The sequence below is a fragment of the Pseudophryne corroboree genome, chromosome 5, assembly GCF_028390025.1.
Source record: "Pseudophryne corroboree isolate aPseCor3 chromosome 5, aPseCor3.hap2, whole genome shotgun sequence".
NCBI lineage: Eukaryota > Metazoa > Chordata > Amphibia > Anura > Myobatrachidae > Pseudophryne > Pseudophryne corroboree.
In genome coordinates, this window is record NC_086448.1 from 821,132,374 (window position 1) to 821,146,365 (window position 13,992).

Genomic DNA, 13,992 nt, shown 5'->3' on the forward strand with positions numbered 1-13,992 from the left:
TTCCCATTTGAACTACGATGGCTCAATAATGAATACAGCGTTTCTCTAATATTTATTACAGTAATGAACAAGAGTCTATTCCCAGGATTCTCTAGAGAATCTTCTCATTGTAAGTAAGCGCCAAAAACCTGTTTCTGTCATATATTATTGCTACTAATAGGTCTCAAAGAAAGGTTTATGGGGGTAAATTCATCAGATGTTTTTTTTCAGCGGATTTGAAATGTATTATTATCCAGCAGCTTGGACGGTTAAAATTGAAATCACTGTCAATGTGTTGCGATTTCAAATCCCTAAATTGTACTGTATGCCATATACGGAAAACAGTCAACATTTTAGGGTGGGATCCGAACTAGAGATGTGCGGTTCAGTTCTCCAGATATCCAAATCCACCCGAATTTAGTGGATCTGAACCGAACCAAAACCCCGGTACAGATCCCCCAAGGAGATCCGACAGAGTTCTGGTTCGACACGGAATTCATATTTGAAATCTAAATTTCAGGTTTTGGATTTCTAAAAATTAGATGATTCTAACTGTTTTTATCAATTATTAAAATAAATAAAATTGATAAATCGAACCGAAATCTAAATCCATACCAAAACAATTGAGGGTGGATTTGCCACAACCAAAACAAGATGATGCATATAAACTACTAGGTGATTAATCGCGCCCTACGGCGCTCTTCACACCGTCGTAAAGGGGCTATGCCCCCTTAACCCTTGCACATTCTTGTGGCGTGCAATATTTTTATTATATGGAGTATTACATCCAATCATAATTGTCTGAGTGGTTAAATATTGCACGGACATAGGGCGTGCAATGGTTAAGGGGTGGAAGCCCCTTGCAACGGTGTGAACAGCGCACGCAGGGCCTGGTGAATCACCTAGTAGGTGCTTTGGTTGGGGGAGTAGGGGGTGCGGGAAAGAGGCGGATGGGATCATGGGGTGCCACGGGAGGGGCGGTTGCAGTGGTGCCGCAGGTGGGGGAGGGTGCATGGGTGCTGCGGGTGGTGGTCCGGAGCCACTGCAGGTGGGGGAGGAGCAGTTGCGGGGTTGCCCCGTGTGGGGGAGGGGCGGATGCAGTGGTGCGGCGGGAGGTACGGGTGGGGGGTCACTGCGGGTGGGGGAGGGGTCTGGAGCTATCGCGGGTGCTGGAGGGGGTGTGTGGGGGTGCCGCGGATGGGGCCCGGAGGTACTGTGAGTGGGAGAGGGGCAGGTAATGCTTCTCCTGCTTCTCCTCCTGTCAGCAGCTAAGCTGCTGTCCTCCATTTGGCAGTGGCTCTCCTGGAGACTCGCACAGCAGCCAGTCACTATTGTTCTCGCCGGTGTCCCAATGCGCCGTATTACAGGGAAGAAGATGTACGCAATAAACTACAGCTACCAGCAGCCCTAAGGGACGGAATGCTTCGGCGTTAAGGGCTGCTGGGAGCTGTAGTTTATGTAGTGCGTCTACTTCCCTGTAATGCGGTGCGTTGGGACACTGGTGCTAACAATAGAGACTGGCTGGCAGAACTGAGTGACTGGCTGAATCAATGTAAAAGGTGAGAGTGCTGTGCAGTGTCAGTGTCAGTGACACTGCACACAGGTCCGGCGCTAGCCGCTCAGCAAAGGGATGCAGTGCAGGGAGGCACCAGGAAGGAGAGGCGTTCTCCCTGCTCTGCATCCCTGTGCTGAGCTGCTGCTGCTATCCCTGCTGCTGCTGCCGGCTGCTGTCACACATGCAGCGGCGCCGGAAGCACAAAACCTTTTCTCCCCCTAGGCGCAGGCAGCACAAAGCCTCCTCTCCCCCTCGGCGCCGTCAGCACAAAACCTCCTCTCCACCCTCCCCTCCCCTGTGTGACATTCAGTGGCCAGGAGGGAGCCAAAGTGGGCGGGGCTAGATGGGAGTAAGGGGCGGAGCTACACGGGACCATGCTGCAGCAGGAGGATGAGCTGCTACAGCTTCGGCCAGCCAGACTTCATTAGATAAGTGTCTCGAAAGAGAGTGTGTGTGTGTGTGTATATACAGTGTCTGTGTATACTGTATATATGTGTGACTGTGTATGTGTGTAATGTATGTACAGTATGTATGTGTGTGTTTGTATATATATATGTGTCGTGTGTGTGTATGTGTGACTGCTGCATAATGTGTGTAAACGTCACTGGTACATGGGGCGTTACGTGTGTAAGCGTTACTGGTACAGAGGGCGTTACGTGTGTAAGCGTCACTGGTACAGGGGGCGTTACGTGTGTAAGCGTTACTGGTACAGGGGGCGTTACGTGTGTAAGCATCACTGGTACAGGGGCGTTACGTGTGTAAGCGGCACTGGTACAGAGGGTGTTACGTGTGTAAGCATCACTGCTACAGGGGGCATTACGTGTGTAAGCGTCACTGCCATAGGCGTGCGCACGGGGGGTGCCTGGTGCGCACAGGCACCCCCTAATGTCCGGCACCCCTTCGTATGTCACGTCTGCGATCCGATCATCGCTGTCTGTGTGCTGCTGTTGTAGCAGTGCTACTACAGCAGCACACTGATAGCGATGATTGGATCACCTCCTGCATCGCTGCCCAGGCTATTACAGTCATCCCCTCCTGCTGCGCCACCGGTCAGACTCACAGCTGAGCTCGTGGACTGTCAGCCAATCAGGAGTGGCTGCAGCAGGAGGAGCTCCTGATTGACTGATGGTCCGCGAGCTCCTGTTGGCTCGCGGTCCGGCAAAACATTTAAAATGCAGTCAGTGCAGTCACTATCTCAAATTATCCAGCCCCGCACTCCCGCTTTGCTCCAGTTCACAGGCTCATGTCTATGCATTGATGCAGTAGCCTGAGTGTCTGCCGATACTGAAATCCCCGGGTGCCGATACCCACTCCCGGAGAGTCAGTGAGTGTGAGCTACTCCCCCTCCAGCTTATCATATAGGAAGCGCTGGCCGCTGGACACTACTTTCAAGCCACTTCACTGTAAGGAAGTGAGCCTGTCGGACGATTGCCATAATGTTTATGCAGTCTGTGAAGAGAGCAGGCTGTGGGGGTATTAGCAGAGTACAGAATAAACGATATCCCCAGGGACTGAGGCCAGTGCTGCAATGTTGGGAAACTTGCTGTTTTATGTTAGGAGGTTGTGCTATGCAGTAAGTACTGTACATGTACCATTGTTCCACTGTCAGGTGTATACCTTATCCTCTATCCATGAACACGTCAGTTAGGGAGAAGTTCTGGCTGTGATGAGTTGTCTGGGCTCCTTTCACTACAGCTATCACTGTGTGTGCCAGGCTGATGTGCATGGCACTTGGCACTTGTTACCATACTGGTTTGGTTGTCTATATAATGTACATGTGTTATCATATAAAAAAAATCACATTACAGAAATGAAATGGATAGTAGTTGGGCTATCACTTGATTGTAGTGTGGTACAGTAGTTGCCTGGCCCCAGTTTCATAACATATCCTCAGCAGAAGACACTCGTATATAGACCACATCTGCTGTATCTGCCTATTTCATCTTATACTCAGGTGTAGAATGTATGTACTGCATGTCACTGCTGTAGAATATACTTTTGCTATTGAAGAGAACTGTACAATATTTATATGGGCAGACTAGATGGGCCAAGTGGTTCTTATCTGCCATCAATTTCTTTATTTCTAAGTTTCTATCTACTTTCTACATAAGCACACTGGTTTATGTAGGAACAGGAATTAACCACTGCTGTTTGGTCCAATCATAGCTGCTGCTGTGCAGTTAGCTGGCAGCAGGAGATATAAAATCAGATGAGGGGAGAAGAGAGACCGTAATGGAGGACGGCGCAGGGAATTAGCTGTGGCAGAAGATGGATGACTAAAGAGAAAAGTAGAAATGACTAAGGGTGGGGGAAAGAACAGTTATGGGGTGAGGGGAGTCAAGCAAATAAACTGGAAAAGGTACAGTAGAGAACAGAAAAGGGAATGAAGGAATGAAAAAAAAAAGCACATGCAAGAAAAGATACACCCAAGCAGAAAAAGGAGAGCTTAGTGGAAAATGCTGTGTGGCTGAGTAAGGGGGACAACTCCGTAGTAGAGAAAAGCCCTTCCATTGGTGATAGATCACAGCATGAGCAGACCTACATTTTTTTTATATTTATGTGTATCAGTGAAAGGCTGCAGCACTCACAGGTCCTGTAATCCGTATGCAGGTTATATACTTGTCCACCTCATCTTGCTAATATATGGTGCTAGGCATGCCCAGTAGGCGGTGCTAGGCACGCCACTCCAGTTGTGCACCCCCTAATAAAATGTGCTGCGCACGCCTATGGTCACTGCTACAGGGGATGTTACATGTGTAAGCGTCTCTGGTACAGGGGGCATTACATGTGTAAGCGTCTCTGGTACAGGGGGCATTACATGTGTAAGCGTCTCTGGTACAGGGGGCATTACATGTGTAAGCGTCTCTGGTACAGGGGGCATTACATGTGTAAGCGTCTCTGGTACAGGGGGCATTACATGTGTAAGCGTCTCTGATACAGGGGGCATTACATGTGTAAGCGTCTCTGGTACAGGGGTCATTATGTGCGCTGTGCGTTTGTAAAGTATGCGAGGGTGCAAATTTATAGTTTGCAGGGGGGCGCCGAACACTCTAGCAATGGCCCTGACTGCACACCCACTGCAGTGCACAGCACTGTCACCTTTTACATTGATTCAGCGTCCAGACATTACCCTCCACGATATCACCCACTCTATCCGTTACATTAGCCATCTCGGGGCTTCCAGGCCGGCAGCCCAGGTGCTGTGTTGTGGAGTCAGGGCCTCTGGGGATCTGGGTGCGGCTGTAGTGGGGAGGCACTTCTGTGACATCACGGGCAGAGGAGGCTCCGGGGCTCAGCGAGTATGCGACGCAGGGAGGCCTATGAAAGCCTTCTGCTGCGCCGCTTTCATACACATCTATGCCGGTGGCCGCAGCAGCTTTTGTTCCACCTGCGGCGCGGCTAGGGAGTGAGGATTGTTGATGCCAGAGGGGGCAGGTGGACTGGTAGCAAGACATTGGTGGTCATTCCAAGTTGTTCGCTCGCTAGCAATTTTTAGCAGCCATGCAAACGCTATGCTGCCGCCCAGTGGGAGTGTATTTTAGCTTAGCAGAAGTGCGAACTAAGGGATCGGAGAGCGGGTACAAAAGTATTTTGTGCAGTTTCAGAGTAGCTTCAGACCTACTCAGCGCTTGCGATCACTTCAGACCATTCAGTTCCTGATTTGACGTCATGAACACGCCTTGCGTTCGGCCAGCCACGCCTGCGTTTTTCCGAACACTCCCTGAAAACGGTCAGTTGACACCCAGAAACGCCCTCTTCCTGTCAATCACTCTGCGGCTGCCTGTGTGACTGAAAAGCATCGCTAGACCCTGTGTAAAACTACATTGTTCGTTGTAATAGTACGCTGCACGTGCGCATTGCGCTGCATACGCATGCGCAGAAGTGCCGAGTTTTTGGCTGATCGCTGCACAGCAAACGAATGCAGCTAGCGATCAACTTGGAATGACCCCCATAGGACGCTGCAGTAAAAGGATGCAGAGACGTGCTGCAGATGCAGTGTCATACCCTCCAGCTGCACCTTTTTGGCAGGTACAGTCCCTTTTTTTATGGTGTGTACTGTTTTTTGACTCTCCAAGCTTCCATTGAAAGTATAAGAAAAGGGGTGTGGCCATGCCGCTGTACCCGTGGCCACGCCCCCTTTTCGAATGTGTATCAATGTTTATGTGTAAAGTGTTGGAGGGTGTGTTGCTGCAGACGCAGGGGGACTATTTTGGGGTGTGGGGCTGGAGCTGCAGCTCCATCAGTCCCATTGCTAATCCTGCTCTGAAAACACAGCAGGCAAAGAGCAGAGCCTCCCATTGGAAGTAACCTGTATGGGAGGGCGTTTCTCACCCAATCAGCTGTGGACTGGGTGTGATAGACCTGCCACTAACCCAATGAGAGCTCCTAGCCACGTCCAGCGTTAGAGACCCAGGCACAGAATCACAGGGCTATTATATAGGAGATGAAAAAATAATATTCAGAGGTATGAGGAATGGGACAATTTAATCTAGCAACAGGAAATATGCAAAGTAGTATGGAGCGAGTATTTTTTTCTATTTATTTAAATGTTGACAGGCAAGATACTTTAGTGGAGAGCTGAGCTATCTTGCCTGTCACAATCATCTAATTGTTTAATATACCTTTCTAGCTGTTTTTCTTAGAGTTTTTGTAATTGCAGCATGGCTGCACCTAAGGGGGGGAGTGTCACTTGCCCCGGGTTGCGGCTGGCTCGTCGTGCATGTGACGTCATGACGTCGCACGTGTATGTGGCATCACACGCACGCATTGAGAGGCTGGGAGAGAGGACGGAGGTGGGAGTCCGGTGACCAGGAGTGAACCCACGTGCACCCAACAATAAAAGAAGGTGTGAGCTGTCAGCACTGGGGCAACACTAGGCTAAGCCTGCACGCTGCACTGATAGGACAGGAGGAGGAGGGTGTGTGTGTGTGTGGGGGGGGGGGGGGGGGATACTATGCTGGCTTTTGGCCAATAAATTTGCCCTTTCAATTTTAGAAACCAGGAAACCAGTGTCCCCAATTTTATAATAATATAGAGAAAGATAGATAGATAGATAGATAGATAGATAGATAGATAGATAGATAGATAGAAGCAATAGACTAGAACCATACCTCCCAACTTTCTTATCTTGTGGAGCGGGACACTCGCGCGGCTTCGCCGCACGCTCTCCCGAAAAGGGGGCGTGGCCTATAAAAGGGGGCGTGGCTTCACAGGAGGACCCACGATCGCGAGCCACGCCCCCGTTTTTGTCACTGAGGGGGCATGCCCAGCGCTCTGTGAGCCGCTGTCATGCCCCCTCTCCCTCTGACTCCACTGAATAGACCGAGCCTCCCAACTGACCCCCCCACCACGGGACACTGTGGCCCGCGGGTGGGACAGCCCCCAAAAAACGGGACTGTCCCACGAAAATCGGGACAGTTGGGAGGTATGTTGACAGAGCCTCCCAACTGACCCCCCCCACCGCGGGACACTGTGGCCCGCGGGTGGGACAGCGGGACAGTCCCCAAAAAACGGGACTGTCCCGTGAAAATCGGGACAGTTGGGAGGTATGTAGAACCCACAGCACTCATACATCCACGGTGCCAGTGGTATTTGTGACCACACCATTTAAATAAAAAAATCATACAAATTCAGCACTCACCTAATCTTAACACTTCACACTGTAATTCATCTGAATTCAGGGAATGTTAGTTCCAAAATATTGCAATAGTCAGTGCCGTTTCTTGCGGCGGGGCGCCCGCCGCGGCACTTTACGGTTCTCAGATTCCCCCCTCCTCCCTTTTCCCGAGTACTCCTGCTTCCCGATTGCATCATGACGTCACGACGCAACAGCGTCAATCCGCGAAACTCCGCCCCCCGAGCAGGAGCACTCGGGAAAAGGGAGGAGGGGGAGCCAAGCAAGCTGTTAAGAGGAGGCGCCGGCGGCCGGCGCGAGGAGCAGGGAGATCTTCTTCACATGTAATTTGTTAATCTCTCTCCCCCCCTTCCTCTCCCTTCCTCCCCCCCCCCCCCACACTTGACACTTGCCTGCCGCACTGCATAGAATAGGGACACTTTCCTGCCTTACTGTGTAAAATAGGGACACTTTCCTGCCTTACTGTGCAAAATAGGGACACTCTCCTGCTGTACTGTGTAAAATAGGGACACTTTCCTGCCGCAATGTGTAAAATGGGGACTCTTGCCTGCCGCAATGTGTAATATGGGGACACGTGCCTGCCGCAATGTGTAAAATGGGGACACGTGCCTGTCGTAATGTGTAAAATGGGGACTCTTGCCTGTCGTAATGTGTAAAATGGGGACACGTGCCTGTCGTAATGTGTAAAATGGGGACACGTGCCTGTCGTAATGTGTAAAATGGGGACTCTTGCCTGCCGTAATGTGTAAAATGGGGACACGTGCCTGCCGTAATGTGTAAAATGGGGACTCTTGCCTGCCGTAATGTGTAAAATGGGGACACTTTCCTGCCGCAATGTGTAAAATGGGGACTCTTGCCTGCCGCAATGTGTAATATGGGGACACGTGCCTGCCGCAATGTGTAAAATGGGGACACGTGCCTGCCGCAATGTGTAAAATGGGGACACGTGCCTGCCGCAATGTGTAAAATGGGGACATGTGCCTGCCGCAATGTGTAAAATGGGGACACGTGCCTGCCGCAATGTGTAAAATGGGGGCACGTGCCTGCCGTGCTGTGTAAAATGGGGACACGTGCCTGCCGTACTGTGTAAAATGGGGACACTTGCCTGCCGTGCTGTGTAAAATGGGGACACGTGCCTGCCGTACTGTGTAAAATGGGGACTCTTGCCTGTCGTAATGTGTAAAATGGGGACACGTGCCTGTCGTAATGTGTAAAATGGGGACTCTTGCCTGCCGTAATGTGTAAAATGGGGACACGTGCCTGCCGTAATGTGTAAAATGGGGACTCTTGCCTGCCGTAATGTGTAATATGGGGACACGTGCCTGCCGTAATGTGTAAAATGGGGACACGTGCCTGCCGCAATGTGTAAAATGGGGACACGTGCCTGTCGTACTGTGTAAAATGGGGACACTTTCCTGCCGCAATGTGTAATATGGGGACACGTGCCTGCCGCAATGTGTAAAATGGGGACACGTGCCTGCCGCAATGTGTAAAATGGGGACACGTGCCTGCCGCAATGTGTAAAATGGGGACACGTGCCTGCCGCAATGTGTAATATGGGGACACGTGCCTGCCGCAATGTGTAAAATGGGGACACGTGCCTGCCGCAATGTGTAAAATGGGGACACGTGCCTGCCGCAATGTGTAAAATGGGGACATGTGCCTGCCGCAATGTGTAAAATAGGGACACGTGCCTGCCGCAATGTGTAAAATGGGGGCACGTGCCTGCCGCAATGTGTAAAATGGGGACACGTGCCTGCCGCAATGTGTAAAATGGGGGCACGTGCCTGCCGTGCTGTGTAAAATGGGGACACGTGCCTGCCGCAATGTGTAAAATGGGGGCACGTGCCTGCCGCAATGTGTAAAATGGGGGCACGTGCCTGCCATACTGTGTAAAATGGGGGCATGTGCCTGTCGCAATGTGTAAAATGGGGGCACGTGCCTGCCGCAATGTGTAAAATGGGGGCACGTGCCTGCCGCAATGTGTAAAATGGGGGCACGTGCCTGCCGCAATGTGTAAAATGGGGGCACGTGCCTGCCGTGCTGTGTAAAATGGGGTCGCGTGCCTGCCGCAGTGTGTAAAATGGGGGCACGTGCCTGCCGTAATGTGTAAAATGGGGGCACGTGCCTGCCGTGCTGTGTAAAATGGGGACACGTGCCTGCCGCAATGTGTAAAATGGGGGCACGTGCCTGCCGTGCTGTGTAAAATGGGGACACGTGCCTGCCGCAATGTGTAAAATGGGGGCACGTGCCTGCCGCAATGTGTAAAATGGGGGCACGTGCCTGCCGTACTGTGTAAAATGGGGGCACGTGCCTGCCATACTGTGTAAAATGGGGGCATGTGCCTGTCGCAATGTGTAAAATGGGGGCACGTGCCTGCCGCAATGTGTAAAATGGGGGCACGTGCCTGCCGCAATGTGTAAAATGGGGGCACGTGCCTGCCGCAATGTGTAAAATGGGGGCACGTGCCTGCCGTGCTGTGTAAAATGGGGTCGCGTGCCTGCTGTAATGTGTGAAATGAGAACTTTTCCTCTTTATATCTATGGGGGGGGCGCATTTTTTTAATGTGAATGGGGGCGCGCATTTTTAAATCTCGCACTGGGAGCCAAATTGGCTAGAAACAGCCCTGGCAATAGTATTAAAAATCCAAAAGATGCCTGAGAGCAATGCTCATATTTTTGAAAGTCAGCGTAGGAACTGACCAAATGGGAATGGCCGTGAAGTGGCTGGTCAGCTTAACAAACTATTGCAATATTTTGGAACTAACATTCCCTGAATTCAGATGAATTACAGTGTGAAGTGTTATTATTAGGTGAGTGCTGAATTTGTATGAATTTGTTATTTAAATGGTGTGGTCACAAATACCACTGGCACTGCAGATGTATGAGTGCTGTGGGTTCTAGCCTATTGTTTATATAAAATTTTTGTGGTCGCACTTTATCTTGCACCCCTATTGTCCATATGTAAATTAAATGTTAAGAAATTCCCCAGGTGTTTATTAACTGACTAGGTGATTTATTGCTCTTCACACCGTCGTAAGGGGCTACGACCCCTTAACCCTTGCACACCCTTGTGGCGTGCAATATTTTTATTATATGGAGTATTACATCCTATCATAATTGTGTGAGTGGTTAAATATTGCACGGACAAAGGGCGTGCAATGGTTAAGGGGTTGAAGCCCCTTGCAATGGTGTGAACAGTGCACGCAGAGCCTGATAAATCACCTAGTAGGTGCTGTGGTTGGGGGAGTGGCGGGTGCGGGTTAGATGCGGATGGGACCCTGGGGTGCCGCGGGAGGGGTGGCTGCGGTGGTGCCGCAGGTGGGGGAGGGGCTGGTGCGGTGGTGCCACAGGTGGGGGAGGGTGCGTGGGTGCCACGGGTGGTGGTCCAGAGCCACTGCGGGTGGGGGAGGAGCAGTTGCGGGGCTGCCCTGGGTGGGGAAGGGCCGGATGCGATAGTGCGGCGGGAGGGGCGGGTGCGGGGTTGCTGCGGGTGGGGGAGGGGGTCCAGAGCTACCGCGGGTGCTGGAGGGGTGTGTGGGGGTGCCACGGATGGGGCCAGGAGGTACTGTGAGTGGGGGAGGGGTGAGTAATGCTTATCCTGCTTCTCCTCCTGTCAGCAGCTAAGCTGCTGTCCTCCATTTGGCAGTGGCTCTCCCGGAGACTTGCACAGCAGCCAGTCACTATTGTTAGCGCCGGTGTCCCAATGCGCCACATTACAGGGAATAAGATGCACTCAATAAACTACAGCTCCCCACAGCCCTAAGGGCCGGAATGCTTCGGTGCTAAGGGCTGCTAGAGGATGCTGGGGACTCCGTAAGGACCATGGGGTATAGACGGGCTCCGCAGGAGACATGGGCACTATAAAGAACTTTAGAATGGGTGTGCACTGGCTCTTCCCTCTATGCCCCTCCTCCAGACCTCAGTTAGATCCTGTGCCCAGAGGAGACTGGGTGCACTACAGGGGAGCTCTCCTGAGTTTCTCTGAAAAAGAATTTTGTTAGGTTTTTTAATTTTCAGGGAGCACTGCTGGCAACAGGCTCCCTGCATCGTGGGACTGAGGGGAGAGAAGCAAACCTACTTAAGTGATAGGCTCTGCTTCTTAGGCTACTGGACACCATTAGCTCCAGAGGGTCGGAACGCAGGTCTCACCCTCGCCGTTCGTCCCGGAGCTGCGCCGCCGTCCTCCTCACAGAGCCGGAAGATAGAAGCCGGGTGAGTATTAGAAGAAAGAAGACTTCAAAGGCGGCTGAAGACTTCAGATCTTCTCTGAGGTAACGCGCAGCGGTAACGCGCAGCAGTAATGCTGCGCGCCATTGCTCCCACACACACACACACACACACACACACACACACACACACACACACAGCGGGCACTGAAGGGTGTAGGGCGCAGGGGGGGCGCCCTGGGCAGCAATAATAAACCTCAAGCGACTGGCTAATATATATATATACTGCGGAGGCAGTATATTAAATAATCCCCCGCCAGTATTGTAAAATTGAGCGGGACCGAAGCCCGCCGCTGAGGGGGCGGAGCTTGATCCTCCAGCACTAACCAGCACCATTTTCTCCACAGCACACTGCAGAGAAGCTGGCTCCCCGGACTCACCCCTGCTGAACACGGTGACAGAGGGCAAAAAAGAGGGGGCACTTTAAATTGACGCAGTGAGTGTGTATATATATATATATATATATATGTATATATATATATTGATATAAAAGCGCTGTCCTAACTGTGATTTTATTCCAGGGTCTGGTGGCGCTGGGTGTGTGCTGGCATACTCTCTCTCTGTCTCCAAAGGACCTTATTGGGGAACTGTCTCCATATAGTTATTTCCCTGAGTGTGTGGGGGTGTCAGTACGTGTGTGTCAACATGTCTGAAGCGCAGTGCCGTTTCTTGCGCACGAGGCGCCCGCCGCGGCACTTCTTGAACACTTTAAAATCCATTCCCACCTCCTCCGTCCTCCCGAGTACCCGCAATCGCGTCATTCCACGAAACTCCGCCCCCCGAGCTGGGTACTCGGGAGGACGGAGGAGGGGGAGCCAAGCCGGCGGCGCCGCGAAGAGGAGGGAGAGGCGGCGAAGAGCGGGAAGAACCGCTTCAACTGTAAAAATGCACTAAAAATGGTAAAGTGACTCCTCCCACTTTGGCGCTAATCCAATGCTACACTTTTGCAGGAACTTCTATTTTCTCAATAAAATGTAATGTACCGGCTTGATGTGAATAAAATATAAATTTAATACTACACAATGATTAAAAGTGAGACAAAAACAGAACCCAACATGGGAAACAGAGTCCTACCAAGATGATAATCAGAGCCGCAGGTGTTATGAATGCAAGGTATTTCCCGGGAACAATACCCTGCATGTGGCTCCGTCAGGCGTGTTCCCCAGTGGTCCCTTTCACAGTCAAGGATGTCCAGAAGCACAGGAAAGTACTGGAAAGCAGGTGCCGACGCGTTTCGGGACATCAAAGTCCCTTTTTCAAGGCTGTATGCTTCCAGTGTATCAGAAGGGGTTCTTATACTGTCAAAAAACGGAACTTCCGGTCCGCCATCCACCGGAACCGGAAGTGACCTCTGTTTGCGTTCCACCCGCAAAACCGGAAGTGGGGTGCATTCCACTGGCCGGAAGTGAGTCATAATTCACTCCCGTTTTTTTTTTTTAAACAGGTCCAATTTTAGATGTATTCCTGGTAGGTGGATGCAATTCTTTGAATGTGAAGCTTCTCCCAAGGCATATTGTCTCCAGTATGGCGCCATCAAAATAAAAATAAAACAATAAATGACATGAGATAATGGTAAATAACCCAAAAGTGTAAATAACAAAAATAGATATAAAATATATATGAAAAATATAAAATATATAATTTAGAGAATTATGATGAAGAAATATATGAACGAGGAATTAAAGGAACCACTTGATTTCGAAATCTTGGTTAAGACCCATAGGTGCAAGAGTTTGTAAATTGAAAATAGTTTTCATTTCAGCTTTAGCCAGGTTAATCTCCAGATTACGGTTCTTCCATGTTGCTTTGATATGAATAAGACCGATGAAGTTTGTGATGGAATTAGTGGAACATTGATGTTCTATTCTGAAATGTTCCGAAAGATGGTGAGTTGTTAAGCCTCTGCGAATGTTGCGAAGATGCTCGCCTATGCGGGTCTTCAGTGATCTGGATGTCCTGCCTATATAGCTTTTCCCACATTTGCATGTGATCATGTATACGACATTTGTGGTATTACATGTGATGAAGTCACGGATTCTAAAAACAGTTCCATTGATGGTGACCTCAGTAAATTTTTAATTCTCAGACTTAATGTTTCTACACCCCAAACAAATTCCACAATGATGAAAGCCTGAAGTCCTTATGGGGTTCGGTTTTTTGAAGGGTAAAGCGCTTTGTACCAGATGGTTTCTTAAGTTTGGGGCTTTGCGATAAATAAACTGAGGTTCTGAAGGAATGATATCTTTAAGTATGGGGTCACCCTGCAAAATATGCCAGTTCTTCTTTATAATTTGTTCAAAGCGTCTATGGTCAGAATCAAAGCCCGAAAGGAATGCCCACTGTGTATCTTTGGAGGATTTTGAAGGGGGTTTTGTATGTTCATCAATAAGTGTAGATCTGTCTGTAGCCATCGTCTGTTGGATTGCTATCTCAATATCTTCTGGCTTATATCCTTTCGTTAGAAATTATTTTTTAAGGTCTTGAATCTGGGTTTCACATATGGAGAGTTCACTGCAATTTCTTTTTGTTCTTATGAACTGACCCTTTGGGATCCCCCTGAGCCAATTGGCATGATGTTCACTATCCACTGCAATG